At 41.1% G+C, this 18,449-nt stretch overlaps 1 protein-coding gene across 1 annotated transcript in view; it reads left to right on the top strand.

Moving 5' to 3' along the window:
* The window catches only part of LOC119648006 (zinc transporter foi), a 70,400-nt gene that overhangs the window by 10,276 nt on the left and 41,675 nt on the right, over positions 1-18,449 (top strand). Inside the window, exon 2 of the mRNA XM_038049402.1 lies at positions 9,028-9,060. The gene's annotated coding sequence lies outside the window, so the exon portion shown is untranslated. The remainder of the gene's footprint in view (positions 1-9,027; positions 9,061-18,449) is intronic.

Raw genomic sequence — 18,449 nt, 5'->3', positions numbered from 1 at the left:
AATTAGATAGGAAAGATTGAACTTTGAGCGCTCGTTTTTATAGGTTTTAAGTGATTCGGTTAGAAGTCGTGATTTTCAAGACAGATTGCAGTTTGCAAAATGATTCTAGCTGGAAATTAAGGCCATGGGCAATGAAGTTGATAGAATTAACTTACAAACTGGTCTTCGAACGAATTTCTAAATTAAAGAGTGAAATATCTGTTTAATGATAATTTTTCTTTGAGTTTGTGAGATTGGTATATTCCTAAATTGTGTTGTGAATTTAATCAATTTATATCATTGGTGTACGTCGTTTACCTCATGATCTTTTGACTATAATATTCGATTGGAACAGCGCAAAGAAACTTTGATTTGCTGAAATGAATGTTAGTATGTAGGATGTGTGAGCGGAGGCTGATTCCATTGTACTCGATGCCCCATCTAACAGAATGTCCTAGATTCTTGACATGTCGAATTTAATTTTTATTATATATCCTTATGAAGAAGACTGTTGTCAACTTTGGGGTAGTAGTATTTGCACTCCATTACTGGTTCCGGTCTTGGCGTGGGAGAATTTGAACTCTCGTTTGCTACTTATAGTTGCCATAAATCCTTATGTGGGGTATATCGCATTAACCATATCTTCGCGCTATCTTTGTCGTTCCCCGGCAATGTGTCTCAACTCACTGCACAATTTTACGAGAAGCTTGCGATCTTTCTCCTCTCTTGGATGCCACGTAGTTCTAGAGCGATCCAATGACCGGCTATGCTGGGGTAGTGGGCTCGGATGCATGGCATAACCCACAGTGGAGTTATTGTCTTTTCGCACTGTTCGACCTATCCACTGCCACTTCCGTTTTCTGATCAACATAAATTCCTTCATTTGTTATTCCGTCCCCACGTACTCGAGGAGGGCGATCAGACCTGAGTCTGCAAGGGACTCATCTGAAGTGGCTCTGCCACTAAGCCTCACCGAAGGTTATCTGGTACCATGGGAACCGGGATGGCCCTCTGAGAGCATATGCTCCAGGAGAATTCCTGAAGGATGTGTTCTCGGCCCGGTTATTTTCGGTTGGCCCCCTAGTGGGAGTTTCATGGTGGTTGTGGTTATGCCTAAATCGCGGGCAGAGCTCCTCGGAGCTCAAGCGTGGAGTTGCGCTGTACAACTCGGGTGCCGTACCCCTTAGTTTCGGCAGAGGTGTTAGATAGACCTCGCATCGATTGGTATGAATGCTGAGCCTACACTCAGTATAAACCAGTACCGCTGTGCTAGTCATGGCGGGGCTCTCATTGTGGTCACAAAATCAATCCGTGTCCAAAGAGGACCGTGGGATTATGCCTACAGGGCAGGTACTCACGTTAAACCCCCAGGACTTTTATTTGTTATTGTCTCAGCAATCGGGAAGTAAGTTATTTGTCTTTTTATTATCTATCATATTCCATCATCATCATCATCAACGGCGCAGCAACCGGTATCCGGCGTAGGCCTTCCTTAATAAGGAATTCCAGACATCCCGGTTTTGCGCCGAGGTCCACCAATTCGATATCCCTAAAAGTTGTCTGGCGTCCTGGCCTACGCCATCGCTCCATCTTAGGCAGAGTCTGCCTCGTTTTCTTTTTCTACCATAAATATTGCCCTTTTAGACTTTCCGGGGTGGATCATCCTCATCCATACGGATTAAGTGACCCGCCCACCGTAACCTATTGAGCCGAATTTTATCCACAACCTGACGGTCATGATATTGCTCATAGATTTCGTCGTTATGTAGGCTATGGAATCGTCCATCCCCATGTAGGGGCCAAAAATTCTTCGGAGGATTCTTCTCTGGAATGCGGCCAAGAGTTCGCAATTTTTCTTGTTAAGAACCCAAGCCTCCGAGGAATACTTGCTTTGATTCTACGGTGAGATGTTTCGGGCGAAATAGTTTTTGTAAGCTGAAATAGGCTCTGTTGGCTGACAACAACCGTGCACGGATTTCATCATCGTAGCTGTTATCGGTTGTGATTTTCGACCCTAGATATTCTTCCCATTGGACCAGTGCGGTTTGATGTTGTTGATTGGTTGGTTTTCGATGCTCACGTTGCCACCATATATTTTGTCTTGTCTTCATTGATGTGCAGCCCAAGATCTCGCGCCGCCTGCTCGATCTGGATGAAGGCAGTTTGTACATCTCGGGTGGTTGTTCCCATGATGTCGAGGGCGAGGTTAAAGAGGACACATGATAGCGCATCCCCTTGTCGTAGACCGTTTTTGATGTCGAATGGTCTTGAGAGTGATCCTGCTGCTTTTATCTGGCCTCGCACATTGGTCAGGATCAGCCTAGTCAGTCTTACTAATTTCGTCGGTGGTGTTCATATTCCAACAGTTTTTCCATCGCTTGTCGCAGAGAGAAAATCTGATTTGTTGCTAATTTGCCTGGAGTGAAGCCTCTTGATATGGGCCAATGATGTTCTGGGCGTATTGGGCTATCCGGCCTAGCAAGATAGTGGAGAATATCTTATAGATGGTACTCAGCAACGTGATACCTCTATAATTGCTGCACTGTGTGATATATCCCTTTTTATGTATGAGACATATAATGCCTCGTTGCCAATCGTCAGGCATTGATTCGCTGTCCCATACCTTGAGCACAAGTTGATGAACCACTTGGTGTAACTGGGCGCCTCCATATTTAACTTATTTAATTCCATCGGCTCCTGGCGACTTATGTTTTTTTTAGGCGATGAATTGCACAGACTGTTTCTCCTATACTTAGTGGTGGCAGTATTTGTCCGTCATATTCAGTTGGCGGGACCTCCAACTCGCCGATGTTCTGGTTGTTCAGTAGGTCACCAAAGTACTCAACTCATCGCTTCAATATGCCCATTCTATCGTAAATCAGATTTCCCTCTTTATCTCGGCAGGATGAGCATGGAGGTGTATAAGGCTTCATCCTGCTGACTTGTTGGTAAAACTTCCGCGTCTGGTGCGGTTGCTTCCTGTATTTTTCGAGTTCACAGACTTGCTGGTTTTCCCAGGCTTCCTTTTTCCGTCTGTGAAGTCACTTCTTCACTCGCCGGAGTTCGTGATAAGTCTCTGCGCGTGTCCGCATTCTTTGAGAATGCAACATTACTCGGTACGCAGTATTCTTCCGTTCCGTTGCTAGCTTACATTCATCGTTAAACCAGCCGTTCCGACCCCTTTTGAAGTTGGGGCCAAGAATGTTTGTAGCCGTATCAATGATAACGTTCTTCAGGTGGTTGTGAAGATCATTTCTTGATGCTTCATCTCCAGTCCTTCTGTTGTCTGCGGTTATTGCGGCATCCATTTCCCTCTTATAGGTGTCGCGGAGGGTTGTGTTGTGGATAGCTTCAGTGTTAACTCTCATCTGATTGTCAGAGGAGATTTTGGGAGGTTTTATTATTCGAGCTAGGAGCAGCATGCCAACGAGATAGTGATCATCAAGGCTGAGAGGTGGCGGCATTCGATCAACACGTGGTCAATTTGGTTGAAAGTGGTCTCGTCTGGAGAGGCCCATGTATGTTTGTGGACCGCTTTCCGCGCAAATGAGATACTTCCAACAACCATTTCGTGTGACACTGCTAACTGAATAATCCGCAGTCCGTTATCATTTGTATTTTCGTGTAAGCTATGAGAGCCAACGTATCGCCTGAATACGGGCTCCTTCCCTACTTGGCTGTTAAAATCCGCAAGTTATGATTTTGATATCATATCTGGTACAGGCTTCGAGGTTTCATTCTACTGCCTCGTAGAAGGTATCCTTCTCCCTCGTAGAAGATATCCTTCTCCGACTCTGCAGTCTCCTCTGTAGGGCCGTGAACGATAATGAGGCTTATATTTCCAAACCCGCTTGGCAAGCGCAGAGTGCATAGCGTTTCGCTTATGTTTGCAAAGCCGATAACAGCAGGTTTTATTTTTTGGCTGACTAAGAAACCTATTCCGAGCACATGGTTTACTGGATGGCCACTATAATATATGGTGTAGCGGCTCTTCTCTTGTCCAACGCATCTCCTGCAACGCTGTTACATCAGCCCTATATTAGGACATGGTATCGGCTAGCTGCTCAGCAGCTTCATCTCTGTACAGGGAGCGCACGTTCCATGAGAAAATGCGCAAATCGTTATTCCTTTGTCGTTGCCGGGTTCGTCGTTGTGTAATCCGTCCACTCCGGGGCTCCTGTTGTGGCTTCGTAACAAGTTGTTTTCCGTGTAGGGTTGTCAGCCCTACACAAATTGTACCAACTGGAGAACCAGTTGGTACAATTTGTCCCGTTTTTATGTGTCAGATAATTATGTACATAGTTGGATGGATTTCAATATTTCCAACGTCCGATTCTTTCAGACTTTGTTTGAACAGATTGCTTACATGCAACGGATCCTAATCCAGCGTTATCTGAAAGTGTATTTACCTAACTCGCTCTCAATGTTTATCTAGGAATAATCTTCTAGTGTCTAATGTTGTCGGGCTATATTTAACTCCTTCTCTGATGCTAACTCTACCCAATCTTCCTCATTTTTTTTCAAGTACTCCGTGAGAAGTATCCAAGAGTAGTGCTCTGTGATCTAGTCACCTTCCCGTAACTGGATTATCTTGTCTTTGAAAAGACGTAACGCAAGTTTGTCCGTTCTCTTTTCTTTGAAAAAAACTTTCCTCATGTGGACTACCCCTCCGTTTTCTCCCTACAACAGGGTAAAACCTATCTAGATCCTCGGGTCTGATGGACTGATCTGCTCAAATTCGTCTTATATTACACGCAACGCAGACATTTTTAACGTACCCTTCACAGAGCACGGAATCTATTTCCATTCGCGATTCCAAGATGTCGAACTTATAACGCACAACAGCTGGTGTTTGAAACTCTTCTTCTTCCAATAGTCTTAAGTCTAGCTTGAGGAGGACAATAAGTAACTGAAGTTTTACGCTGTTTATTGTTCATTAGCAAATAAATAAATAAATTACAAGCTGGGAACAAATGGGACAAATGTTCACTGAAATAAATATATAAGAAATATACAAAACCTTTCATATTTGAACCGCTGAGTTTCTGGTTTTGATTTGTTTCTTTAGGAAACTTTGTTTACAATGTGCTTTGTATGCCAAATAAATTGGAAAGAACATTTGCACGTAGTCTGAGCTCACCTTCAAATCTTCACGTTAATTGATTAGAATAGAAAAATCTTTACTACCTGAGGAGATTGTCTGAATGTTGAATACAAACTGATTCAAATTTGCATAAGTTTTTTTTTCTCTCCGATTGCATTTCCAGTCATAATAATTAATTGATATAAAGATTTTTACTACTTCCTATGCATAAAATACATTCGGCGAAGTAATGCTCTCCTTCCCATTGATTGATTACTGAGGCCCATGGTCAATGCCACGGCACGTCTCCTAAGGTAATGCTCCATTGTGCATAATATTCCGTTGACTAGTGACACCGTTCCCCGATGGCGCAATTCACTCCTTAAATCCACGTTATCGTCTCCAATCGATGAGGCCTCGGCCTAGACTTTACCGCACAAAACGAGAACTCATTGCATATTCTGAACGCGTAGCCTTTAAAGTGCCTCTACTATGCGGCAAGCATACTCCATTCAGCACGCAATGCCCACGCACGTATTATCGAATTATATTACCTTTTATTACTGGTATTCAAGCAGACAATCTGAATCATGACGGGTTTTCGTCACATGAAATTATTGCCTAATCTATGCGGTAACAAAAGAAAAGTTGGAGCACAAGTGAAATGTGGAGGCGGAATTCGTTTTCCATAATACAGTAGGCGATCATGGAATAACGAATATCCATTGGGACAAATTAGTTGTAATAAAATGCTCCAACTCCATATTTTCTGGGCAATGGAGTCGGAAATGAATGAATGAATCCAGTTTTTGCTCATCATAATAATCTATTGAGCAGACTCAGAACTTTACCAGTACTTGATTATGGAAACTAAAAACCTGCCAAATTAAATCAAATATGCAAGGTATATTATGGCTATCTAGATGATTAATAGAGAGGGTCAAATTTTGGTTACAATTTACATCTAAATTTGGAATTATTTGGTACGATCTTCTTTGTTTTCCACGTTCGCTTCTTCTAGATGTTAGTGCCAACAGCTATAGTTGGTTTAAATATATTACAACATAGTTGACTATAATACACTGAGTAGATGTTTACCTTTGGAAGAAGAGCAAAGATGTATCTAAGTCGATGTGACACCAAACACTGTTCTACTCAAAATAGCATAGAAATATGAATTAAATTTCGAAGCTACATAAAATTAAATAGTTCCAACCGTTATTTCAGTAACAATAGTCCGGTGCGATCTATGTGAAGCACTCGCGGACACTTGGCATAGTGTTCTGTGACACGCCAAATTAGGTGGCTCAGCTGCAGCAGATGGCGACAGTACTGACAGCCACTGTTTCTGAATTGGCAGAAGCAGTTGGTGTTTTGCTTTCAGTCTAAGTTCGTCTTCCGAAAAAGGCGATAGGTTAGTAGGTGGTCAGAAAGGCAAGAACCATGCTGGTACCACGGAAGGTTCGCCGAAAACGCCACAAAATTCACCACTCCCTGCATTTTTCTGACAAACTTGATTTGCTGCGAAATTGAGCAATTTACAACCCCTTGAGCAGGCGCCGCTACTCTGTCACTACAGGCGCTGAAGTCTTAGTTCCTCCCGCACCTTGGAATCACCATAATAGTTAAAACCCGCGGAAGGAAACTTTTCATCGGTTCAAACAGATGGGTATAGGCAGGTAGACATGAGTCTAGGACTTCGAGGAGGGTTTTCTTGACGATTCATTGTAGTGGATATCAGCGCTCCCATTTAGGCGCAGATTTCCTGTGTCACTATGGATTGCTAGTTGTTGTACATGATGTTCTTAAGTAAGGTATTTGTAGACCTTCAGATAACTGTTGGTCTTCGCCACTTCACATGATCCCTAAACCCAATGGCAAATGCAGACCTTGTGCCTTGTACCCCATTTCTCTCATCCACGATTTTGCGCACTCTATCGCAAATTGCCTTATGCTCTCTACTTTAAACTTAGTAAAGGCATAGAAACGGGACAAAATGTACCCAATGTTCCTTCAGGTCGGGGATTGGGTAGGGCTGACAATCCTACACGGAAAATCGATATTACGAAGCCACGGAAGGGGCCTCGGACAGGATGGATTTTAAAACGACGAACCCGGCAACGACAACGGATTAACGATTTGCGCATTTTCTCATGGAACGTGCGCTCCCTGTACAGACCGAATGCTGCTGAGCAGCTAGCCGATACCCTGTCCCAATATAAGGCTGATGTAGCAGCGTTACAAGAGATGTCATGGACAGGGACTGGTTTTCTGGAGTAGAGCCGCTACGCCATATATTATAGTGGCCATCCAATAAACCATGTGCTCGGAGTAGGTTTCTTAGTCAGCCAAAAAATGAAACCTGCTGTTATCGGCTTTGAAAACATAAGCGAACGGCTATGCACTCTGCGGTTGCGAGGCAAGTTTAGAAATATAAGCCTCATAAACGTTCACGCCCCTACAGAGGAGACCGCACGAGGCAGTAGAACGAACCCTCGGAGCCTGTCCAAGATATGATATCAAAATCATACTTGGAAATTTCAACAGTCAAGTAGGGAAGGAGCCTACGGGCTCAGGCGATACGTCGGCTGCCGTAGCATACATAGGGATATCAATGATAACGTACTACGAATTATTCAGTTAGCAGTATCGCATGAAATGGTTGTTGGAAGTATCTGGTTTGGTCGGAAAGCGATCCAAAAACATACGTGGGCCTCTCCAGACGAGACCACTTTCAACCAAATTGACCACGTGCTGATTGAACGCCGCCACCTCTCAGCCTTGATGAATACCAGAACATATAGGGGAGCCAATATAGACTCAGACCACTATCTCGTTGGCATAGTGCTCCGAGATCGGATCACGACACCACCTACTATCTCCTCTGACAACCAGGTGAGAGTGATTACTGAAGCCATTCACAACACAGCCCTCCGCAAAACTTATAAGGGCGAAATGGATGCCACAATAACCGCAGTCAACAAATGATCTTCACAATCACCTGAAGAATGTTACAATTGATACGGCCGCAAAGATACTTGGCCTTAGCCGCAAGAAAAGTCGGAACGGCTGGTTTGACGATGAATGTAAGCTAGCAACGGAACCGAAGAATGCTGCACACCGAATAATGTTGCATTCTCAAAAAACGGTGGCATGCGCAGAGAATTATCACGAACTCTGTCGAGCGGAGAAGCGACTTCACAGACGGAAAAAAGAAGCCTGAGAGAACCAACGAGTCTGTGAATTAGAAAAATACAGTTATGGTATAAACACTGACCTGCGAATGCAGTTGGAATCCTCCCTTTCCTCGAAGTTAGGCAAACTCTCCGATTTCAAACACACGTCACCGGATAACCATGTACCCCACCCGTAGTTCAATGGGATGCTTGAAAGACGGCATAGGCCCAAAACGACCCTTCTTGGTCACAAATTCTGCCATTCGTTCTACTTGGCCTCCAGGCAGTCAATTGCGAGGAATTTGCTGTAAATCCCACGGAGCTACTATACGGGAAGAACCTGAAAATCCCCAACGAGCCTATCCCCAACATTAAGTCCAGCCTTAACACCACCGGATTGTTGCGTTTGCTCATGGATGCACTGCGGGAACTGAAGTCGTCACCATCCGGCAGCTACGCGAAAAACGTAGCTGACGTGTGCAGGGATCTTAAACCTGACTCTAGCTCCATCTTAAATGCTTTATGCTGGAACTACTTGTACTTTTGGTGAAAATCCCATAATGGACTTTCGATTTTCTTCGGCAGTTGATGTCGGTATATTTAAACTTTCTAAATATTTTTCATGGCTAGTCTAAATGTGAAGCTGATCATGATTGGAGTGTCAGCACACTTGCTCAAACGGCAAATTTAGGTTCAAGAAAGTCCTTGTTAGAAGAGTAATTTTGTTCTATATAATGCAACCTTAACGTGTTTTACATTTTGTTAATCTTTAAATTGTTTTCATTTCAGTACGATCATTGAACCCTTGGCGCTTCTCGACTGGTAAGTGATGTAAATTTGTAACAACTTTTTCTCATGTCAGTAGTAGATACACAAAGGAAGATTCTATTTAGTATGTATATGACATATATTGACTGAAATTTTCTATATAGTTTAGGAATCCTTTTTCACAAGGTAAAAAGTCACATTCATACAAATCTGAAAATATTAATCTACTCCTATCTGACATTGTCAAATTATTTATGTTGGTTTGATAAGAACCTTTTAACCTTTCGGACGACATTATTTTTTGTAATATTTCGACACAAACATATATGTAGAAAATCCCTAAACAGAGTCGTGGTCTTCACTGCATATAAAGAATTTACGGAGCACATACTCTCATTCTCATCGAGAAAATTAATGTAGCCAGTCTTTTATATCATAAATGAGATAAACATTTCTAGTCAATTCCTCGAAAAACATAGTAACATACTATTATTAACTTAATTTTAGCAGATATCGGTTTGGAGAGCATTTTGAAGCCTGGACACCGTATGGAGGCAACTTTATGATTTTTTCCAGATTTTCGGTAGGGTAATTTCTGAGAATGGGTCCACTAAAGAAATCATCACTTTCGATCCCCTGGGCTCCCCGTCTTTCCAATAAATCTCAAAACTAAGGCAGGCTTCGAAAAGTACACATCCAGACCTTTCATTTGATACCCAACGTGACATATATTCGATAAAAAAAATGTCCACTCCTATTTTGCATGTATGAGGACCCGCCCCGCGGCAATAATCTGCCCAGAACTGAGAGATTTAAATATCTCGGGTCGATGGCAAGCCAATGGAGAATTGCAACCTAGATGAAGTGGTGTTCCACAACTGGTGTTCTTTGTGACCGAATATAAAATTTATCGCAATTCACTTGCCAAGATTGGTCTGAACATCGAGTCGATGGTAAGCGACCAAAAGGCCGGGTGAAACAACGGTGCCTGGATATGGTGGATGGGAATTCACATCATTACATTTACACCTCGCGTTCACGTACACAAAAACCTTAAAAAGAAAGCAAGCAAATCGAATAATAAATGGCCGAGCAATCTCAAAAAGTAGCCGGAAAAACTTGATGTCACAAATACAATTCATATAAAAAGGGGCTGTTTTGTGTCGTCTTGTTAGTAGTGACTTGATTTGCTTTCATAAAAAAAAATTAAAATAAAAAACAGTTAATGTGAGTTTCGGCTTGAGACTACATCAAATCAGTAAATAAAAAAATGTTGAAATACCCTTAAAACTGGGGATTTCTCTTATTTCAAGTTCATGAACGGTGGTACATTTCACAGGCCTGTGAAACATTGATTTGGATTGGAAAAACTGTTGGGATATGGCCATCAGTTGCATCATCTTTTTACTGACTTTAAGGCCGCCTATGATAGCATAAACAGGGTAAAACTGTACACGGTCACGAGAGAATTCGGCATCCCACGGAAGACTGATTAGCCTAACCCAAACCGATTTGCGAAGCCAGATAAAAGCAGCAGGATCACTCTCGAGATTATTCAACATCAACAACGGCCTAAGACAAGGCGATGCCCCGTCATGTGTCCTCTTTAATATGGCCCTGGAAAAAGTGATCCGCGGTGCCGATGTTAATGCGAGCGGCATCATCGTCTTCAAGTCCACCCAACTACTGGCCTACGCTGACGATATTAGCAAGACGAAGTATTGTAAAATGGTGACAATGTCAGCGCCAAAAATCAAAGAACGAACATCGGATCGCACTGGTCAAACGAGAACAATAAAGATCGGATACTATAATACAACTTTGAGACCATTGAAAATTTCTCTATCCAGAGTCGAAAATCACGACCGATAACAGCTACCACGATGAAATCAGCGCACGGTTATTGGTAATCAAGAGAATCCAAACGCCTCACCATAGAGTCAAAGCTTTTAGTGTACAAGACAATGATCCTGCAAGCCCTTATACATATGTATATCCCTCGGAAACCTGGGTTTTTAACAAGAAAAATTGCGAACTCTTGGCCGCGTTCGAGAGAAGAATTCTCCGAGCAATTTTTGGTTTCTACATGAGAATAGATAATTCGGCAACCTCTATAACGATGAAATCTATAAGCTATACCACGACCGTCTGGTTGCAGATAAAATCCGGCTCAATAGGTGATCCAGCCCGGAAAGTCTATGAGGGCAATATCTATGGTAGCTAAAGAAGACGAAGCAGATCCTGCCTGAGATGGAGCGATGGCGTAGGTCCGGACGCTAGACAGCTTTTAGGAATATCGAATTGGTGGACCTCCGGGCAAAACCGAGATGTCTGGAATGTCTTGCTAAGGCAGGCCTGGACCAGTTGTTGCGGCCTAATGATGATGATGTGAAACGTTCGAAAGTTCTTAACAAAGTATATACGTGTGTATATACAATTTAAAGAAAAAAGGATGAATATTGAAAACTTGGTGTTGGGGAATCACAGTTAAAGGCAGCTGTCAATTGCTGAGCTAAGATTACCGAAAGGAAATCCTTCGATGCATGACAGTGGCTAGGCCTCGAATGATTTCCCATATTAACATCCCACTGTTTCTATTTTCCCCAGTCATGTTCATAATCGAATTGGGAAGCTAATATTTTTATCAGTAAAATGTGATTAATAATTTCTATAAATGTTGTGCGATTTCCATCGCCCTCAGTTTTCATTGCCTGGTTTAATCTACAATAGACAAGCAAAATGTAGTCAGAGCATTGACAATATTTTTCCAAATAGTCCCTGATTTTTTTCTATAATGTCTCGAATCAGCAATTTTCTGCTGGTGTAGGATTTCAACATTTTCATAGACCACGTTATGTTTTATATTTTCTGCATTGCTTGACGTAATATGTTCTTCATGACGAAATGTAAATTGTGCATTGCATTGAAAAGCATTTCCACGTCATTTTACAATATCGATTAGTTACATTTTAATTTACCACAAACTAATGTTTCCGGGACATTTAATGGATATGAATAATAGTCACACTTAACAGAGACGCGTTGTTATATTACCGAATAATGTCTATTACGCACGAGTGCATTTGCTATTTGGAATTTTAATGCATCATACATACTCGTATATCAAACACTCGTAATATCGCAATTTTTTTATTAAGGTAAAACGTGGAATCACGCGATTACTTTGGTATGAAACATATCGAAATGATATTGTGATCAAATAATCAGTTAGAAATTGGAGCATGAAAATGATACGGAAGAATATGGAGAACATTGATTGTCACCACTTCAAGTTCGTCGAAGATTTGTTCTGTGGTTTTCCGTCACTATGTGATTTTATGGAAGCTTCCGTACTGGGAGATATGTCTCACAGTGTCGAGATGGTTAGCTAATGAAACCTGAGAATGTATGACCTTTCGAAGAACCATGTAGAGTCACGTGATTACTTCAATTATACCACAATAATATATACAATGGTTCACAGCTTATTTCAACCAGCACAGAAAATTTTAGCCATCATGACTTCTGAATCAAATGGAATATCAACTTAATTTAAATGTAGAGTTGCAGATATAAGTGTATAAACATCATTTGTAAAAGAAAAGCAGCATATTTCTCTTTGCATTAGCTAGAACGAACGAATATATAAATCTGTGCCTCAATAGTTATTATCAGAACTGATGCGTAGAATAAACGCACTTTATTTTTCTCTACTTAGTAGTGATGCTCTCAATAATTTAAAGCATTTTTGAGTAATATTCTGTCAATCTGCTTGTGCATTAGTGTCTTTTATTACAATGAGGCAGCGTTAAGTGCAGAAACCATTCGCCGCGTTCGACATTAGTTGCAAACGAACGGAGAGCGGAGGTTGAAAACTGATCACTTATTTGATGGAGCGATTCTCAGCAACTGAGGCCACAATCCATATTAAATCAGGGCCTCGAAGTGTGTTAGAGCACCTCTTTCATGACCGCAATAGTACACTACAGCACACTGTAGGAGACAATGTGATCAGCATTACGCTCACCCAAGATTATTACCATGATTTGACTCAGGTACTCATTCGCAGCTGACTCAATTGGAGTTCGACATCCAGTGACAATGAGATTTGAACCGCGATCTTCCCCTAAGACAACACAGCGCTCTAACCACTTGAGTCATCCGGACACTCTCAGAAACTACCCAGGCGAAAAATCTGAAAAAAATCATGAAACTACCACTATATAGCGTCTAGGTCCCATATCGATTTCTGTTTAAGGGGGTCAACTCCACTTTTCACTTTTTTTATTGCACTTCTTTTACGTATAACTAATTGTGCTTAAAATTTACTGAGCTATGATTGTTGAAAAACAAGAATCCGTTCCGTAAACGGCCTGAAGTGGAAACTTTAAACATGTTTTTCTACAAATGACACGGTTGAAATTACTCCGAAACTACTAAATCGATTATTTTGAAACTTGATAAGCTTGTTCAATATATAACAAGTCGGGAAACCGGAAGCTGGACGCTTCAGGTACGAAAGGTTTTGTGCATTTCTTAGTACGTAGCACGTAACATATGCATATACAGTATTATGTGAGAATATCTACTTTCGGATGATATTGACATTTATAGCCTTGAATTTGCAAAGAAGCGAGAACTTTGACGTATTATAACTTTGTCAGCAATAGTGCGATTTCCACCAAACTTGGTAATATCATGCTCTATGTTACACCCTATATTGTTGCGAAATTTCATGGTCCTAGCTTGAATTTAAGGGGGGTTTTGCAGCGAATTACTAAAAATTATAGTAATATACTATTATTAACTTTATTTGTGCAGATATCAGTGTGGAAGGTATTTTGGAGCCCAGGCACCATATAGCGGCAGCCTCTTGATTTTTGTCAGATTTTTCGGTTGGGTAGTTTCTGAGAATGGCCCCCGTAAAGGAATGGTCACTTTCAACCCCCCGCACTCCCCACCTTTCCAACAAATGTCAAAACTAAGACTGGCTTCGAAAAGTACTAATCGAGACCTTTAATTTGATACCCCACATGACTATATTTGAAGAAAAAAAAAATTACACCCCCCTTTTGCATGTATGGGGACCCCCCCTTAAATTCGACGTAAGAGGATGTAACTCACTGTATGCGTGAGCGTTCACAGTTCCCACCTTTTTACCAAATTTGGTGTCAATCGCTATAACCGTTTCCGAGAAAAATGCGTGTGACGGACAGACAGACAGACAGACGGACAGACAGACAGACAGACAGATAGACAGACAGACGGTAAACCGATTTTAATAAGGTTTTGTGTTTACACAAAACCTTAAAAATGTAGTGTTTAACCGTGCGATTTTTTTCGATAAAAAATGGCTGTTATATAGCCCAAGAATGACTGTTTTTAAGGTTTTGCGTGAAAGAAAACCTTACTAGAATAGATTCAATGTCTGCCTGTCTGTTTGATACTGGCAAATTTCAAGGTAATCGTATTAAAATCAACAAATTTATATCAAATTTGTACTTTTCCTGGGACAATTAGCAATTGGAGACACACATACTAAGACTCTACACCAAAAATCATTACATTACATTACTAACTGGTGAAAAGTTCTCTATCTGCAAGGTGGCTTGGTATATAAGACGCACCGTGTCGGGTTAAGCAATTTTTGCGAGTTGTAGTATTTTGATGGGTGCCATATGGTATTTTCATTTCAATTTTTTTTTGCTTTTTAATCAATTTCATGAGAAAACATACAGTGTCATCAAATTTGATATCAACTCTACTACTATTAGCTAAGTTATAGCGTCTGGCAATTTGCTTCTGCCCTGGTATGAAACCGTCAAGCTGTCTTTACTTAATATTTTTTTAAGTTTAGGTGCTAAGCCCTAAACGAGGTGTCCGTGGACTAAAAGAAAAGGGAGTAAGTTGCTCTCCATTTGGTCCGGTCCGACATCAAGTGGATGTGGACTTAGGACCTCTAAATTCTTAAACAAAAATATTTTCCGCTTTGACCAACCTTTGGCTCAAAGTATGGGTGGATTTATGCTCAATATAATTCGGTTACGCTGCTCCTAGGGCAGAGGTGAGCGTCTAATGATTTGCTTCTACCCTGGTAAGAAACCATAAAGCTGCTTTCGCCTAAAATTCTTATGCTAGCTTCCAATTGTTTGACCTACTCAACCTTCTCTGTATCTTACTTAATATTTGTATAATTGTTTTATACATCTGTCATAACATTATTATTTGAAGCAATCTATCCATAATGAAAACTGCACCCGCACTAAAAGCGCGAGAACGATAACTTAGTCTAGCCTACTTTTTTTATAAGAATTTACATTAACGCGTTAATGTGCTGTAGCTTCTTCGTACAAGTGGAAAAATATCTAGCAGAAAAAAAATCGAGGAGGAGGAGAGTTGGCAGAGAAATATGGCTAATGAGGATGTTTTACCCTGTTGGTATAGGCGCTTAATGTGGGTGTTTGGTGGTTTTCCTTTCTTACGAAAAAGCTTTCAGTAAAGTTGAGTACGGGTTTTTGTTCGTCGATATACTTCGGCATTTCACCCGAATTTTTTTATTCCAATTGTAAATCATATCAGTGCATTGTCATAAGATCCGACGATCGAATGCTATGAACATTTTCATGGCTTTCTTTGAGGATATAATCCATGTAGGGGCTCCGCAACATATAATTGGTCGTATGAAGGTTTTGATATTAATACCTACTTTCTTTTGAAGAAGGTAGTACATAGATGCATCGCAAGCTTTAATAATAACGAACGCAAGGTGGGATTTGAGTGTTATTGAATTCCTAAGTGTTTGATCGAGTTTGATCTGCTCACCGTATTGTTCACGTCTACGAACTATAAGCTCTAATCTTCTTCTCTGTGGATGGATCTAGAGGCAAAATATCTAGATTTCTAAGTGGAAAATTTGCATTTCTAAGTCGATAAACATTTCTGAATCGCTTCGTTTGCCTTGGTTAGATTGAAGGAGATAATCGTGTCATTGGCAATTTGGACCAGTTCAGTGCCGATGTCAATGGTCGGGACATCAGCCTTGAACATGTTATATAGGGTTGGACCGGAAACGGATCCTTGCAGTACTCTTGAGGTCACAGTGCTGTTGTAACCAGTTCATGTCTCTCACTGCTCTCAAAAAGTTTTCCCAAGTTTGACAACGAGGAAATGGGCCTAAGGTTTTCTGGTCCATATATCTCACATGTCTTTTCCTTATTAAGAATTATGTTGGTTATTTTCCAGGTAGAGGAGAAATAGCTCCCGTTTATGCACTTACTAACAAATCGAAAACCAGAAGTTCGACGCATACAGCACACAGTAAATTGATTTTAATAAGATTCTGTCTACTTCCTCCGTTAATTCCATGTTGACGATGCCGGTAAACGCTGTTCATACTTGTTCCTTTGACTTAGATGTAGGCTAGTACGTTGCAGCTCACTGGCCGCACGTATAAAGCTCGGTGAACACGTTCGGTTACGCCTGAAGAATCCACATTTGACCGGCGGTCGTAACGTGGATGGAATGGGTTAGTCAGTTTTCACTGTTCAGGCGGTCGGTGATCAAATAAAAAATGATTCGGCAAACCGGGCAGACATGTTCGTTTAGGATCTGAGCGAGGATTTCATGTTTGTTTAGGCTGTGAGTGATAATTTTCTGGGCATCTTTATCGCTAATGAACATTTTTGATAAATGCTCACCAACGAAAATATCTCAAATTCTCGTCTTAAAGCCTTCCACGTCCGAAGTTGAACTTATGATATTGCGGCTTGTCGGTACATGAATGATGCATTCAGTTCAACTGGCGACAGAGTGCATTCTGGGCTCTTCCGGCGTAACCACCCGGCCGAACTGAACGTGAACTTAAGGGATCGCTACCTCAAGCTTCATTTCTAGGGATAATTTCATTAATTCGCTGACTAATCTGATCAATTCCACTATTTTCCTCCACTAATTTTTATTCTCTGCACAGAGCATCTTATTCTTGTACAGGAGATCCGACTGTTACTGGGCTTGGGTGGCAGGCTCGACTATTCTATCTCTAACCCACCGTGCGATGCATTGCCGATGAATTTCGGAATTTCTCCTTAGCGGCTTATTTAGGGACGTGTTTTGGGCTGCATTAGCCACTCTCAATTGGTAGTTCCGGTTCGGACAAGGGGGGAAATTTATCCCTCTTTTTGTAACCTATCTGAAATTTCTTTTCCATCTACAGAATAGTGACATAGGGGTGCACCCTACGTTCTTACGTGGTAAAATCACTGTCTGATACAGTATGAGCTTCGACTCTATCTTGAGACGTATTAAGGGGGTGATCCCGTGTGAAGGCCGTTTTTTTTTGCCTTTTTTTGAAAAATTATTTTGGAGGACTGGATAAAGATAAAAACGTGACTTTTTCACCATATGTTTATTGATATCTCTGGTATATGTGATAAATTTTTCAGCTTGATATCGTACCCGGTTTTCGGAATACGTGTCAATTTATGCATCTCCAAAAAAAGGTGTTTTTCTGCTGCCACGGTGGAGGGTGCTGTGTTCATCTCAGGAAAAAAAACTTAACGGCATTTTAATGTGGACAATATTCCACGGTCCGCAAACTAGGATAATTAGAAAGTATTAAAAGGTAAATTTTTGGTGGGCTTTTAAACTTAATTTTTTGGATTTTGGTGTTTTTTTATGGCTTTTTTTAAGAAAAAAAAACTATCCGTCCGATTGCAATTATCCTAGTTTACGGACCGTAGAAATATGTATTGAAGAAAACGTCAAAATTTCAAAGAATTTGGTTGGATAGATTTTGAGCTATGGTGGCAGCGGATTTTCAAGATGCAGTTTCGAGAAAAACGCATTTGAAAATTTAAATGTGATTATCAACAGTAAAATTTTCACTCACCATTAATCTGCTATACCTGGTCCATAGAGAGCACCCTCCGTTTCTTCAAAAAAGTCTTGTAAGGCCGATTGTTACTCTGGTTTCAATTCTGGCTCTTTTAGCGAGGTCAGCCGATCGTCGTTCGGACCCCCAAAGTCGCGCTTCATTACGGTGGTCGGCATAAACCTGACATATGTGACCAGCTTGACATCCCATTGTCACTAGGATTTTGAAAATGCCATTGAATCCTTCATTGAAAATAATTACAGCCAGAAAAGTTGCTATTTCTACGACCTTGGCCCCAGAATGAAGGTGTTTAGGAGCGAAAGTCCAGATCAATGTATTTAACGACTCATTGTTATTCTGGGTCTCTGCTCCTAAACTTCTGTTCAAGAGATCATCTCGTAGATTGATTTGAACTTCTTCAGTCAAAGGTGCCTTCTCGTGGTGGAAACTATCCAGTTCTCCTTTAGCTTACGCTTCGCGCTATTTGCACCAACTGTCCTCGCCTGCTGGACAATTTTGATGCTGAGGATTTTCGTCTGTAGAACATTTATGGAAGAAGGTTGCCCAAATT

Source organism: Hermetia illucens, chromosome 2 (genome assembly GCF_905115235.1).
Source record: "Hermetia illucens chromosome 2, iHerIll2.2.curated.20191125, whole genome shotgun sequence".
NCBI classification, from domain to species: domain Eukaryota; kingdom Metazoa; phylum Arthropoda; class Insecta; order Diptera; family Stratiomyidae; genus Hermetia; species Hermetia illucens.
The sequence above is the reverse complement of the archived record's forward strand: the minus strand, read 5'-3'. Positions and strand labels throughout refer to the sequence as shown.